At 43.9% G+C, this 15,382-nt stretch overlaps 1 pseudogene; it reads left to right on the forward strand.

Moving 5' to 3' along the window:
• Positions 1-1,685: 1,685 nt before the first annotated feature.
• LOC129669655 (nuclear autoantigenic sperm protein-like) lies at positions 1,686-13,874 on the forward strand (annotated as a pseudogene).
• The last annotated feature ends 1,508 nt before the right edge of the window (positions 13,875-15,382 follow it).

Here is a 15,382-nt window from a genome sequence, read left to right on the forward strand (position 1 = left end):
AGCAGTCTCCTGGGGTTTCCCAGCAACAATGCAGACGGCTCTTGTTGGCTCCTCAGAAGCAGGAAAATGAGAAGAAGCTGAACTTCATTGAGTCTGTGGTGTGTGAGAGCGAACATGTGTGCAGCTGTGTACACATGAACCTGTGAGGTGTGTGCAGACAGGAGAATGTTTGTATGACTGTCGGCATAGGTGTGTGTGTGTGTCTGTGTGGCCACTGGAGTTGTGTCTCCAGAGAAGGAAATAATTTTCTTTAAGACACATCAGAGTTTTTGGAAAATTAAGTCAGAAGTGATGCAGGAAATGTGATTAGACGCTTGGACCTAGCAATAAGCAGCTTTCCACTGAGACCCTACCAGTCCATGTCCCTCATCCTTCATGACTCTGGACAGAGCATCCCCAATTCACAGACACCAAGAGTGACTGAAGATGGGAGCTAAGGTCTCTTCCCACAGTGTCAGCTTTGGACACTCTGAAGCTAAAGCCAATCTCTGGTCCATTTGGCCCCATGTAGGCTGTCTGCTGTTTCTCAGCTCTGGGTCCAGCCCTGCCACTGTCACGAAGCCATCCCCAGGGTTGGCCAGACAGTGTTTAAGTGGAGTCTCATCTGAGACTTGGCATTTAAATTTAAATAGACACACCCTGAGCCATCTAATTTCAGGAATCTATTTTAAAACAAATTCACATACAGCTTGGATTCTTTTGAACCTAGCTTGCTGGAATTCTTGGTAGAATTAGGAATGTTCTTGTATTTGTTCTTTTAATTTTTAATTTTTATTTTTGAGATTATAATATAATTACAACAGTTCTCCCTTCCTTTCCTCCCACCAAATCCTCGCATATACCCCTCCTTCAAATGTATGGCCTCTGTTTTCCACTAATTGTTACTGATGCATATTGGTACGTGTGTGTGCATTATATGTGTATATTCCTAAATATAACCTGCTTGGTTCTTATAATATTATTTGTATGTATGTTTTCAGAGTGGCTTTCCTCAGTTGCCTATGGTTCTTTGGTCTTTGACCTAGCACTGCCAAAGTCCTGGTGCTGTCGATGATGTTAAAACCCTCCTGCAGACTGGAGAAAGCCCTGCTTTTCTGAATGATTCTGGGCAACCAACTGCATGGAGCGATTTATAGCTTTTAATTTGGATTCTCCAAAAGGAAGAGGAGGAGGAGACAGTGGCAGCTACTGTCCTAGAAGAAATACGACTCTGTGCTGGCACAAATGTTGGCTGACCTTGAGTCATCTTCTTGGATGCCAAGGGCTGGAGCAGGGCTGTCGGTACAGTGCAGCCTGGGAAGGTTTGGGTAGTCATGGCCTTCTGCAGAAATGTCTGTGTCTACATAGGGTGGTTCTGCTGCTTTTTTTTACCTTGTAGTCACCATCTTCCTGCACACTCAAATTTAAGCTGCTTTACACACTAAAAGTACTCAATTATCTTTAACCCAACTCCAAGCCAGAAGCCTAGGAAAGGGAAGCCAGAGGCACAGCAGCCGGGGTTTCAGCCTGGTGATCTTGTTCCTCCCAGGTCCTCCCCGCTTGGACTTTGTGCAGCATTCGTCTGTTTCCCAGCTGGCCCTTATGTGTCAGGAACCTTCCGCAGAGCAGGCATGGGGGCTCCTCTTTCCCCGGGGCTAGGAAGACAGAAGTCCTCACAGAAAAAAAAAAATGGAGGCACACATGCCATGAGCATCTACAGCTTACCTGTGCCCCAGAGGCCACCCGAACTCTTTCCGCACCCACGAGGTAATTACGTGCTCAGTTAATGAAGTGAGGAGCATCAGTCCAGGAAGAGAAGTTTGAGGTATACGGGGCTCTGAACAGCACACTCAGATCCGGAGTGTTGCCTCTGACATCCTGGGATATCCCCAGTATACAGCATCATCCCGGTTGCAGATGTAATGACACACTCAGTACCTTTTCCTTTCCCTAGGAAACATTCTCCCGGTGTGCTTCAGACTGCTAAGAATCCAGGCCATTATTCAGAGGGTGAGCCTGTGAGAGGTGCTGGCATTCCCCTCCCCCACCTTCTGCATGTCGTGAACTTGAAACATCTGTTATGGGCCATGTCACGTTCCCCTCTAATGCACAGGTTAAAGCCTTAATTCTCAATGTGATTGTAATTCTCAATGTGACTGTAATTGGAGGTAGGACACTTTAGGGGTAATTAGGTTAAGTGGGGCTAGGGGGTCAGTTGAGGGCTCATATGACAGGACAGGAGTACTTTATAACAAGAGAAACAGCAGAGGTCACTGTCTCTGAGCACAGAGAGGCACGTGCAGGCACAGTGAGGAGAAACCTTACAAGGCAGAAAGAACACCGGGAGCACTTGTTCCATAACCCAGCCCGACTGGTGCCTGACAGATCACTGCAAAACACCCTGGGTACATTGTTGCCTTTGCTTTATTAACTTAGACGGAAGTAAAAGTTCAGACACCCACCCATCCCTTCCCTTTGCACCAGCACACCCAACGGTACCAGGAGCAACGTGCATTGTCTTCCAGTTGCTGGCTGAGTGTGTTCCAATTACTGTGTGAGGCATTGAGCAAGAATCCCACAGTGAGCCGGTGGCCAGTGGGACCCACTGTGGGATTTAGGCCAATCCTTGTTTTCCACTTCCACAACATGGGCCTCTCTGACCACTCAACAGTGGCACTATTATTTCCTGAGTAGCCTCACTTCAAAGCCATTGCCTAGTTCTCAGAAGGCTAAGCACTCCTCCCCTGTACTGTCCTGTGGAATACATGCTGGCCCCATGGAGAAAGCCTCACAGAACACATGTGTGCCGCTTTTCAAGATCCTTATCTGTGTAACTTCTCATCGGCAGCTTTCCCCCGGAGCTCTGTGTCTGGCCAGCTTGGTCTCACACTCTCAGATCCTAGCAGCACTCCTGGCACAGAGAGGAGCGTGAGCACTCTCTGAATGAACAAACCAGGGCAGGCAGAAGAAAAGAAATGCATTTGATACGAAGCCTCGTTGAGGCCAGCGATCTATTTGGCCATAAACAGTGTCCATTACCCAAGTTTTGCTTCCTTTCTCGGGCTCCCCAGTGGATGACAATGTGGTAGGACAAGCTGCCAACTATTCAGAATTGTGTCTTGGCCATCCTGTAGCCTTTGGGAGCAACACTTACCATTTTTTATTTGCTTGCTTATCTCCACCTTTAAGGTAAGCTGAATGCTGTATCTCACCTCCAGTACATGCAAAGCTGATACTGAACTCGGTATGAGTGACCTCTGATACTGAGGGCCAGCACATTTGACATTGGCTGCATGCACAGAGGCAGCCAGATCTCTGCAAGTTCAAGGCCAGCGCTGTCTACCTAAAGAGTTCAAGTCTAGTCAACAACATAGTGAAACCCTGTCTTAAAAACAAAATGTAAACGTAAAACACGCTTTTCTGGGCTCAGAAGGTAAAGGCACTTTGCCGCAGGAACCTGATGACATTAGTCCAACCTCCAGATCTTCAGTGGAAGGAGAGAAATGACTTCCAAAAGCTGTCGCCTGACTTTGGCAAATGAGATGTCCTATGACATACATACCATACATACATACATATATAGTAATAAAATTTAAAGTGGTTTTCTTAGCTGGGTGTGGTGTCACATGCTTGTTTTCCCAGCTGCTTTGGAGGCTGGGGTAGAAAAGTAAATTCTAGGCCAGCCTGGACCTATTCTTTCCTTATTCTTCTTTCTTTTCCTTCTTCCTTTCTCTCTTTCCCTTTTTAACCTTTTTTGGTTGGGGTGTGGGTAGGCACTCTTTTGCCACTGCAAATGTATGGAGATCGTGTAGGAGTTGGTTCTTTCCTGCTACCATGTGGGTCCAGGGAAGAGCTCAGGTTGTCAGGCTTGATGGAGAGTGCCTTTGGCCTATGGCTAATTTTGAGTAAAGTTACTCTCGTCAGTTACATATTGGTCTTTCTGTGAATATAAGTTCTGAGCTCTTTTGGGTAAGTAGGAGCTCATGTCTGATTAAAATTTATGTTTTTAAATATTTATTTTTACTTTTGTGTGTGATGCTTTGCCAGCATGTGTGACTGCGTGCCATATTCATGCAGTGCCTCCAGAGGCCAGAAGAGGGTGTCAGATCCCCTGAAACTGGAGCTAGAGATAGTGTGAGCCCCCATGTGGGTGCTGGGAACTGAATCCTGGGTCCTCTGCATACATAACCACTGAGTCATTTCACTAGCTCCTTAGTCAATTTTTACTCTGTATTTAGTTTCTTTGGAAATTGCCATATTGTCTTCAGAAGTGGTCATATAACTTTGACTTCCTAGGAAGGTCTTTCAGCCCTGCATTTGGTTTGTTAGTATTGTGGGGTTTAGGCATTCAAAAGATGGGTCAGGATAGTTTGTGTTTCTGGTTTGCAGTTCCCTGATGATGTAACACCTGGAGCTTTTCATATGAGCATTGCTCAGTTTTGTATCTTTCTCTCATTGGGCACTATTGGAGATGTTTCTGATTCAAATCAAAAAGGATCTGTTATTATTACAGGAAAATTGTGTTTTTGGACGGTTTGGACCAGACATTTCTCTAACCCACCTTTCAAAGCTGATAGGAAGAGAGACTTATGCCAAATAAGTCCTTTTTAGGTGCTTTCAAATTAGGCGGCACAATCGGTGCTAAGAACAACAGAGTAATTGATGCTCTCCACAGTAGCTGAGTGGGGAAGGGAGTCTCCAAGCCAAATAGAGTGTGGTTTTACAGTGGGGCAGCTACCAGCCACACTCAGTACTAAGAGAGACACTAATTAATTTGAGATTTTTTTTCAGTTCTTCCTCCCACATGTATATTTTAGACTAGATTGTCTAGATTTTAGGAAAGGAAATAAAGTATTATCTCACTGATATACACAACTGGTTTTTTTGTTTGTTTGTTTGTTTGTTTAATGTTCTCAAACCAAAGAAGTACAGGAAACACTGTATTTACTAACATGGAAGGACTCGCACACATTTTAAGGTCCACACTTTCAGTGAGAGTTTGAAAGAGCAAGGCTCAGAACTCACTTCCACTCATGACAGGGCACAATTGACATGACCACAGTAGAGATGGGCACAGTTGCAAACAGCATGCACAAACCAAGAGCTAGAGTGTCCAGCCTGACCATGGCTCAAGCGGTCCCATTCCCTAGATGGACATGGGTGTCTGGTATTGTCTGCTTAAAGGAGCATCTTCAGAAGGAAGCAGTCTTATAAAGCTGTGTGAGTAGAGTCTGGTGGGGTGGGGCCCAGATACAAAATCCTGACTGGTAGTCAGCAGTGCTCAGGTATGAGTGCATCTGTGGGCTCTGTGTCTCCTTGTGCTTGTTCCGACCAAGCTGTGATGTGAATCTCATAAGAAATGATGTGGAGGTGAGATGTCTTATTATTTCTAGGTTTGCCTTTGCCTAAAGACCCTTCATCTACCCTCATGGCTTTTCCTTCATCCTGAGCATCACTGAAAGCCTTCCCACCCTTTCCTCCACGATACAGGTATAACGGGCTCAGCCACTCTTTATATATATATATATATATATATATATATATATATATATATATATATGTGTGTGTGTGTGTGTGTGTGTGTGTGTGTGTGTGTGGTTTATTAGGTGGATATGGAGAGAGAGAGGGGAGGAGAGCAGGGAGAGCAGAGAGAAAAGAGAGAGAAGGGGGAAGAGAGAGGGGGCGCCCTGATAGAGAGGAAGGACCGGGAGAGCCAGACCACGTGTTGGGTTGTCCTTTTAAGGGGCGAGATAACCACACCACCTGGCCGGTGACACATGATTACATCATAAGTTGCTAGGCAACCCAGAAGCAGGTTTTGTTCTAAAATCCTAACATTTCATTCCTCCCTTTTTCTATAATTAAAAAATGAGGAACTTGGGCTGCTTTTTATGTAAGGTAAGTTATGCTTTTTATGTAAGGTAAATTAAATAAATTTAGGTTTATTGGAAGTGGCTCTTGGTTGTCATTTAAGGGGTTAAGAGAGAGAAAAATTATAGCAACAAAATGGTCAGATTACATGGTAAAGAGGAGGAAGAGAAGCCTCTGCCCTGGAAAATTTAGGGTAGAGGGTTGTCAGTAGAGAGTTGCCAGCCATGCAAGGCAGCAGGTAGAGACCGAGGAACGCTGGGAGAATCTGAAGCTGCTTGTCCTGGTCCTGAAGCACATCATTTCAGCCTTTTGTTAACAAGTTAATAACGGGCATAGATTCTCTTCTGGCTACTTCCTGCTGATACTAGGGACGCTGCAGGGAGGTCAAAAGGCTGAAATGCTGACCAACTCCATAAAGAACAGGCTGTTTCAATGCTGTCCAGGGTCTGTGAGAACATCCATGGCTGGGAGGGAAAGTGCAGGTCCAGCTTGTTGGAAGTCTGTGAGGTCAGACTCAAACACTTGTGGTAGCTGCTTTGGTGCTATTGTGGCTATAGGAAACATCTGTGTCTGGCAGGACACTGAAACATATATATAGGCAAAAGATTAAGTAGGTTATGGAGAAAATCCTTCAGGTATACATTGAAAACTTTTGGGAGAACAAACAGAGGTGGAAGATTTGGATCAATGAGACTTGAACATGGAAACCTCCATTTACCTGGGGGGACCTTTATTTACCCAATCACTGGCAGTAATTAAAAAGGCTTTGCTCTGGATCTGTCATTGAGGCGAGGTTTGGTTACAGAACTGTGTAAACTTAGAGGCCCTAGTGCTAGCAGGCACTAGGTGTAGAAACCTGAAATTCTCCAGAAGACATCCCAGAGGAGAATCTGGAGGAATGGGGTCTGGGCGTTCCCCATGGGCAACAGCCACTCTTTCTTACGCAGTTTGTTTGTAGATATTGAAGACCCACTCCTTCCAAAAAAGTTATGAAGTAGATGATTTCAAGAAGGAATGGAACCCAGGGAAGCATGCTGTGAGAGGGATGCCCATGGGCAGATTTCTTCTCCCATATGAGCTGCTTAGACCCAGGCTCCAAGAGGCACAGGACACAGACCTGGCACCCGAGAGCTGTAGAATACAGTGCAGCCTTTGCTCCACTTTCTACCTGGAGCAGAAACAATGCCTTCCAGAGGATCTTGCTGCATGAAAGATTCAAATCCCGGGTTCTCGGTGCTCTTTGAACAGCCTCCTTGTACTCCCCTCTCACCCACCTGGATCATCCTGTGGAAAGTCCTCCCCGATCTCAAGAGAGAGGCATTATCTTCACACCTGGTTCTGCAGGCACAACCTGCCCATTAGCCAACAGGCACTCAGAGAGACTGCTAAATGCTCAGGGGTGTTCATAGCTCTCTGTTTATATCTCTCTGGCGGCTGTGTAGTTATTTTTTGTACGGCTGTTTTAGGAGGAGCAGGCGCTGAAGGTGTAGCAGGATAACAGTTCATCAGTGTTTTATTCCTCAGAGATGAAGCTCTTCTGAATGAAATATTATCCTCGAATTTCACCAGTCAACAGTGATACAAATAGGACTTTTCATCTCTGTTTTCCCCCAAAGAAAAGTAAAGAATGACATTAAGAGGATAAAAATGGCTGGAGAAATGGCTCAGGGGTTAAGAGCACTCTCTGCTCTTCCAGAGGTCCTCAGTTCAATTCCCAGCAACCACATGGTGGTTTACAACCATCTATACTGGCATCTGTTGTCCTCTTCTGGAATGCAGATGTACATACAGATAGAGCACTTACACATAAAAAAGTAAATAAATATTAAAAAAAAAACACCCTTCTATAGAGGGTGGAGGAAGGGAGGGATTGGGATGGGAGGAGGGAGGGAACCACAGGGGGGATACAAAGTGAGTAAAGTGTAATTAATAATAAAAAAAAAGGATAAAACAGGGACAGTTGGCCTGTCTTCCAGGTTTTTAAACTGTTTTGAAGTGGATTGGTAGCGCTGATCAGATTGCAGCACTGTAGAGGAGGTTCTACAAGTTCAGGAAAAGTTTTGCTGACTTTAGCAGTTCCTTTATCTCTTTCCTACAAGTCAGACTTTGAAGTTATCTCAAGCAGGTAGGCCAACACCCTGGCTAGTTCCAGCCATCACTGGGGTTAGAATAGACAAGGCGTGGTCTCAGAATGGCGTGCTCTGGTTCTTTGTGAAGCTAGCTATGCTGCCTAGCTTTATTTCAACCTGACAGAAGCTAGAGGCTCTAGAGAGGGCGGCGCCTCAGTAAGATCAGACTAGAGCGGTGGTCCACAACCACCTGATACGGCAACCCTTAATAAAGTTCCTCATGTGTGACCCCAATCATAAAATTATTTTCATCCCTACTTCATAACTGTAATTTTGCTATTGTTATGAATCTTCATGTAAATATCCATGTTTTTCTGATGGTCTTAGGTATAAAAGAGTCATTCAAACCCACAAAGGGGTCGTGACCCACAGGTTGAGAAACACTGTGCTATAGGCAGGCTTGTGGGACATGATTTATGAAGAGCCCAGTGTGCATGGGGCCATCCCTTGGGGGGGGGGTCCTGAGTTCTATAAGAAAGCAGGTTGAGCAAGCCAGTAAGCAGTCTTCCTCCACGATCTCTACATCAGCTCCTGTTTCCCAAATTTGTTTGGGCTCCTGTCCTGACTTCTTTGAGTGAATAGTGCTGTGGAAATGTAAGCTAAGCCACCCCTCGCTTTCCCAGTCTGTCTAGTTCATGGTGTTTTATCACAGCAGTTGTAACACTGACTAGGACACCGCTCTGATGCAGGAATGCTTGTATTGGTGAGGTTTTCTGTCCTTGAGCAATTGTTTGCAAACAAAGGTAGCTACCGTAGGCGTTATGACTGAGGGCTATCCAGAGTTATGAAACCTCAGCGTTGGTGGAGCCGTGGCCCTGGGCACAGTTCACCCAAGTCCTCTGCACATAGTCCTTCCAGGTTCCAGGTTTAGAATCCGGTGTGGTCTTGCAGCAGGCTCAGCTGATTGTTGGAAGCTCTCTGCTCCTTGATCTCACCTGTGATCAAGGGTCTCTTTTTTTCTTGATGACATGACAGCCACTTCACTAAAGGGCCCATCTTCTGGCAAGGTGACAGTAGTCGTGACTACCATAATGACATCCCCCTGCCACCTACCATGAAGGCATCACACAGACTGTGATAATAGCGTGTGGGGCTTTGAGGGTCACTGTAGGATCAGCCAGATATGATAACACATCTTTCACATACATGCAGACAAACGTCACTGTAACACCAAAAGAAGAATGACACTCTCACACCATGAAATAATGGAACAAAAGCATCTGTGGCATTAAAATAGGGAATCAGTGGACCAGGACCACCTGGCAGCAGAGCACATTTGCTCTAAGCGGGTGATATACAAAGTGTCTGGAGTGTGTTGTTGCGATGCATTCTGTAACAGTCCAAACATCCCAACAAGGGGGTATGTACTGAGAGTTGTCTAATTTTAGTCTCTTTTAAAAACACAGAAATGCTATAGAAATATGTATTTGTTTTAATCTCAGGTGTGGGATATGAGGCTGCTTCAGAGTATCCACAGCAGCTGACTGTGATTTGCCTCGAGCTGGCAAGGGCATAATTTTGCCAGCTGGAGACAATTTCTACAAGTGCATGATGCTTGGAATGTTGGGGACTCTTGAGAGGGTATATAAATCCTGTTCCCCCTTCTCTTCCCCCTCTTTCCCTTTTTTCCCCTCTTCCCCCTCTTCCCCCTCTTCCCTCTCTTTCCCCTCTTCCCCCTCTTCCTCCTCTTCCTCTCTCTCCTCCTCCTTCCCATCCTCCTCCTCTTCTTCCTCCTCTTCTTCCTCCTCTTCTTCTTCCTCTTCCTCCTCCTCTTCCTCTTTTTCCTCTTTCTCCCTCCTCCTCTTCCTCCTCCTCCTCGTCCTCCTCCTCCTCCTCCTCGTCCTCCTCCTCCTCCTCCTCCTCCATCTCCCTGGTTGCTGGTTGTTGCAGTTGTTTGCTGTTTGTCAAGTAGTCATGAGCAAAGAGGTGAGTAGAAGAAATTCAATATCCTGATGGCTAAGATCAAACTTGCCCCAAAGAACTCATTGCCTTTTGATTAGCAAAATGTCCAACAATATTGATGCCCCCTTTCCTGTCTTTTTCTCTCCTACCTAGTGTCGAGGGTGGGAGTTGGAAGGGAAGAATAGGGTGGAGCAGGGTGGTAGATTAAGGAACCCACAAAATAGCAAACATCCGGTTACAAGGGCACATGTTATTGTTAAGACATGTGAGCACATCTGCATTGACTGCTTACAACTGCCACAGGACCCCATGCCCTCACCACCTCAGTCTGCCCTGAGCTATTGCTACCAACACTGCACACCTGTGAGATGGCAGAGCTCAGATTTGGGCCAGAGCTTGTAATACTCTGCATGATCTGCCCCTCTGAGGAAACATGTGGGTAGAAACTGAGTGGCAGCAGGCTGGTGCCTCAGCCTCAGATGAGCACATGGTAGGTACCTGGACACATGGTGTCTGTGAGTTGTGAATGAAAATTCCTGGAAAGAGGCTGCAGAAAACAGATTACGACTACAGAGCCATGGAGCTCTTGGAATGCTGCTGGCCCAGAGGCTACTTACCTTATCTTGGACTAGCGTTAGCCCGGAGCAGTCATTCCTTGCCCGCCTCTATGTCATTACTAGCATCCTGTGATTCATAGATAGAAACCTTTTGAAAACTATTAACTTAGCAGATCATTAGCTTCCACCAACTCAAGAGCTAAAAATGTCATCAGATAGTATCTTGGGCTTATAGAAAAGCTTTCTCCATCTTGCTGTAAGTGCCTCTGTGATGCTTCCACCAATGTACTTTACGTTTGCCTTGATTTATGACTTTCTCTGTTCTGTAAAACTATAAAACTTTATGAAACTGTTTCCACTTTAAAGGATGGAATTTGGGGTAATAGAGACCTTTTTGATATTTGGTTTAATGTATCTAGTTTGTTTTGAAAGCATTTCTGTATAGACATTTTGTTTTGCTTGCTTGCTTTCAGATCTCTAAAGGCATTTTGCATTCTGTTCTCTCTTGAAACTTTGAAGGCACTTTGGTTTTTGTTTTGTCTGTCTTTGAAATGTTTTGATTTATTATCTTGTGGTCTCTGTCTCCTGACACTCTTACTGAAATGCATAATCCTGTTTTCCTGCTGCTTCTCCTGTGGCCCTTCGAGCCCTAACTTAGGAGTTCTATGGGCACCTGGTGATAAAGACTCCGAAGACAAGATGCAAGGAGGTATTCCCTCCTACCCAAAGTGTGGGGGTGTCAGGGGGAACACCCCACAAGGTGCAATGGCCTCACAGGGAAACCTAGCAATTATACCCCATTTCAAGGTCGTAAGGAGCCATATTGGCCCCCTGGGGGGGACACATTTGATGAATTGGTCACCCAGTGTCACGAGTCCCCCATCAAATTTCATAAACGTGCAGGATAGCCCCCAGACCCAGGGGGAGGTGGTCCCAGGGTAAAAGCTGAGCAAGTCCATCCCAAAGGCAGCACAGAAAACTGACCTCACACACATAGTTCCAAGCTCATGAAAACAGGAGAGTACGCACAAAGAGAAGAGGAGGAGGGGGGTGAGCAACAAAGTTCCAAAAGGGGGAACTTTTGGAGATAAACAGCCATCTGGCACACCAGCCGCTTTATGTATTGAAAAGGACTTTTAAGTATAGCAATTAAAATTCTAAATTAGTTACAGAGTCTTCTTTGCACAGGATAAAGGAAAGCAGATGATTTCAACAAATGAAAGACTCCATTTCTATGAGGATCCAGACTGTGTCCAGGTACTTCTAGCTCACTCCTACACTAGGAAACTCAAGAGGTGAACTTTCCGTTCATGCAGACTTCAAAAATGCTGAGTGAGGCTCACCTTCACATCACTGATAACAGAGTACACAGAGCAACTAAACATTTCACTCACTTTTTTGTTTCTTTTTATTTGCTTTTTGTTTTGTTTTTGAGACAGAGTTTCTCTGAGTAGCCGTGGTTGTCCTGGAACTTGCTGTGTAGTCCAGGGTGGTCTTGAACTCAGAGAGAACTACAACTGCCTTTTATTCCCAAATGCTGGGATTAAAACACACCTGGCACTTTGTTTCTTAAATACTTTGGATTAGATTTACAAAAATTGTTTATGACATTTAGTTTTCTACCTTGTATATTTCTAAGTGATAAAACTACTCTTAGTTTTAATAAACTTATAATCAAATATATTATGTCCTTTATTTGTATGTTTTTAATAACTGTTTGCTTACTGTAAACCTGTATGCTAAGCAAAACTAGTTTTATGTTAAAGGATTCAAGTTGTTTCCCTTAATGTGTGTGTGTGTATGTGTGTGTTCTCATTATTCAGTGTAATTTGGATAGGACAGGAAAATCTAGTCTTTACATTACACTTTAACTCCATTTACTCTAGAGATAAAGATGTGAGTTAACTCTTATCCAAATTATACAAAATCTCTAATAACAACATTCATGATGTTTATGTCTTAAGTACTGATATTTCTTGACTAATTTAATTCTGTGATATCCTATAATGCTTTGGGGTGGTATTAAAACATTAAACACTATTTGTATTTTGCTTATAAGAAAAAAAAAAAAGACAAAGCCATGGTAACTCCTTCCAGAGTCCCATTTTAACCACTTAGATATCATGGAGTACATGATATCATGGATATAGAGATAGTTCATGGAGTACAAATGACTATAGATGCAGGGCAAGCACACATAGAGACAATCTAGTTTTTTAAATGTAAAATTGGGAATCTGCCATTTTCTGTACCTGAAACTGAAGATGCTTCTGCTCCTACTTCTGCAGATAAAATGGAGAGTCTGGATATGGAGGGTGAAGCTAAGAAACTACTAGGATTAGGACAGAAACATCTGGTGATGGGGGACATTCCATTGGCTGTTAATGCATTCCAGGAAGCAGCTAGTCTTTTAGGCAAGAAGTATGGAGAAACAGCTTATGAGGGTAGAGAAGCCTTCTTTTTTTTATGGGAAGTCACTTTTTTTTTTCTGGAGTTGGCCAGAAACTGAAGGCTCAGGGGAAGAAGACAAAGAAAATGACAAAGCTGAGGAAACACCAAGTGAATCCATTCTTGAAGACCAGTCTCTTCAAGAAAATGAAGAGACTGGGAACTTAGAGCTTGCCTGGGATTTACTGGATTCAGCCAAGATCATTTTTAAAAGTCAAGAATCAAAAGAAGCCCGGCTTTATGCTGCACAAGCCCATCTGAAACTTGGAGAAGTTAGTGTCGAATCTGAGAATTATATCCAAGCTGTGGAGGAGGAGTTCCAGGCTTGCCTGAACCTGCAAGAACAATATTTGGAAGCTCATGACTGTCTCCTTGCAGACACTCACTATCGGTTGGGTTTAGCCTATGGTTATAACTCTCAGTATAATGAAGCAGTGGCACAGTTTGGCAAATGTGTTGAAGTCATTGAAAAGAGAACGGCTGTACTAAATGAGCAGATGAAAGAGGCTGAAGGCTCATTTACTGAATATGAGAAAGAAATTGAGGAGCTGAAAGAGCTGCTACCTGAAATTAGAGAGAAGATAGAAGATGCAAAGGAATCTCAGTGTAGTGGGAATGTAGCTGAACTGCCCTGAAAGCTACTCTGCTGGAGAGCGCTACTTCAGGTTTCACTCCCAATAGAGCAGGCTCCTCGGCCTCCATGATGTTGGTAGAAAGACAACAGGATGGTGCTTTCTCATCAAATTGTGTGACTGATAGTTCCCATCTTCTCAGAAAGAAGAGAAAAAAGAGGAAGAGAGTCCCTGGAATGATGATGTAAAGAAAGCCAAACAAGAGCGGAGGTTAATGAAGGCAGTGGCGATGCTGTCCCAGTGGAAATGAAGTTTCAGAAAACATGGAAGCTGAGGCTGAGAATCATGTTGAAGGCCAGGCAACAGCAGAGGGAGCAGTGGCATCTGCAGCTACCGTTGACAGCACTGCACGTTAAGGGGGAGCAGAACCTTCCTCCTGAGGGAAAGTGGTTTTGTACATAATATATTTTTTTCACTTTTGGGGATTCTTTTTCTTTTATAACTTCTAATAAATATTGTAGACAACCAAAAAAATAAATAGATGTAAAATTGGTTATTTACAATACATTTTTTTTAATCTGTCACTCTCACTCCATTAGGCCAAACTGTGTTCTTGATTATTTAATTTAGGTCGAATAATTCTACTCTCTGTCACCTGAAATGTTATTTATGTCAGACATAAAGGACAAAAGAAAAACAGTCAGATACTAGTCACTATGGCTAATAGCTTTAAGACTCAGTTTTTTCTGATTTCTTTCCTTCCTTCTGTTTTGTTGAGATAGGGTCTCAATGTAGCCCTTGTTGTTTATCCTGTAGCCCGCTATTTAGGGCAGGCTAGCCTCAGACTCACAGAAATCCATCCATCCCCACTTCCTAGGTTTCTTTCTTTTTATTTTTTTAATAGTTACAGTATTTCTTTTTAAAAATAATTTATTTTATTTCATGTGCATTAGTGTGATGGTGTCAGGTCCTTACGAATTGAGGTTGCAGACAGTTGTGAGCTGCCATGTGGGTGCTGGGAATTAAACCCAGGTCCTTTAGAAGAGCAGACGGTACTCTTAACCACTGAGCCATCTCTCCAGCCCCCAGGTTTCTTTCTTCTTAACAGCCCTCACCAGCTATTCCTCTCTCCTGAAGACTGCCATCCTGCCAAGTACTCAACTTCAGCTACATCCGATTATAAGAATGAGCTTCCTGGATATAAAGGCCCTTATAATACTTAATAAACAATGCATGACCTCTGCATGCACAAAATGGGATCATTGGCCAGCAGGGGAACCAAGTTGTGAATGAGAGATGGATTGACTAATAAAACTATAATAATGTACAAAGGTTGGAATGTTGTAGGTCCTAAGGCTAATTACCTTATCGCGGGCTAGCCACAGCCCCCACAACAGCCATTCCTTGACAACCTCTGTGTCAGAACTAACATCCCATGACTAATAGATAAAACCCTTTTGAAATCTATTAACTTAGCAGACCACTAGCTTTGACCAATTCAAAAGCAGTTTTCCCATCTGGCTTTAACCACCTCTCTGGTACCTTAAACTTGCTTTTCCTCTTTCTTTCTTTCTTTCTTTCTTTCTTTCTTTCTTTCTTTCTTTCTTTCTTTCTTCCTTCCTTCCTTCCTTCCTTTCTTCCTTTCTTCCTTTCTTTTCTTTCGAGACAGCATTTCTCTGTGTAGCCTTGGCTGCCTTGGACTCTGGATTCTCTTTGTAGACCAGGCTAGCCTCAAACTCAGAGATCTGCCTGCCTTTGCCTCCCAAGTGCTGGGATTAAAAGTGTGTGCCACCACACCCAGCTTAAACTTTCCTTTTTATAACTTTCTTTGTTCTGTAACACTGTAAAACTTAATGAAGCTATTTCCATGTTGGGACATGGAATTTGGGGTAATCCAGATCTGTGTTCCTGAGCCATGATCACT

Source organism: Psammomys obesus, unplaced genomic scaffold (genome assembly GCF_907164565.1).
Source record: "Psammomys obesus unplaced genomic scaffold, mPsaObe1.curated_primary_1811, whole genome shotgun sequence".
Taxonomy (NCBI): Eukaryota; Metazoa; Chordata; class Mammalia; order Rodentia; family Muridae; genus Psammomys; species Psammomys obesus.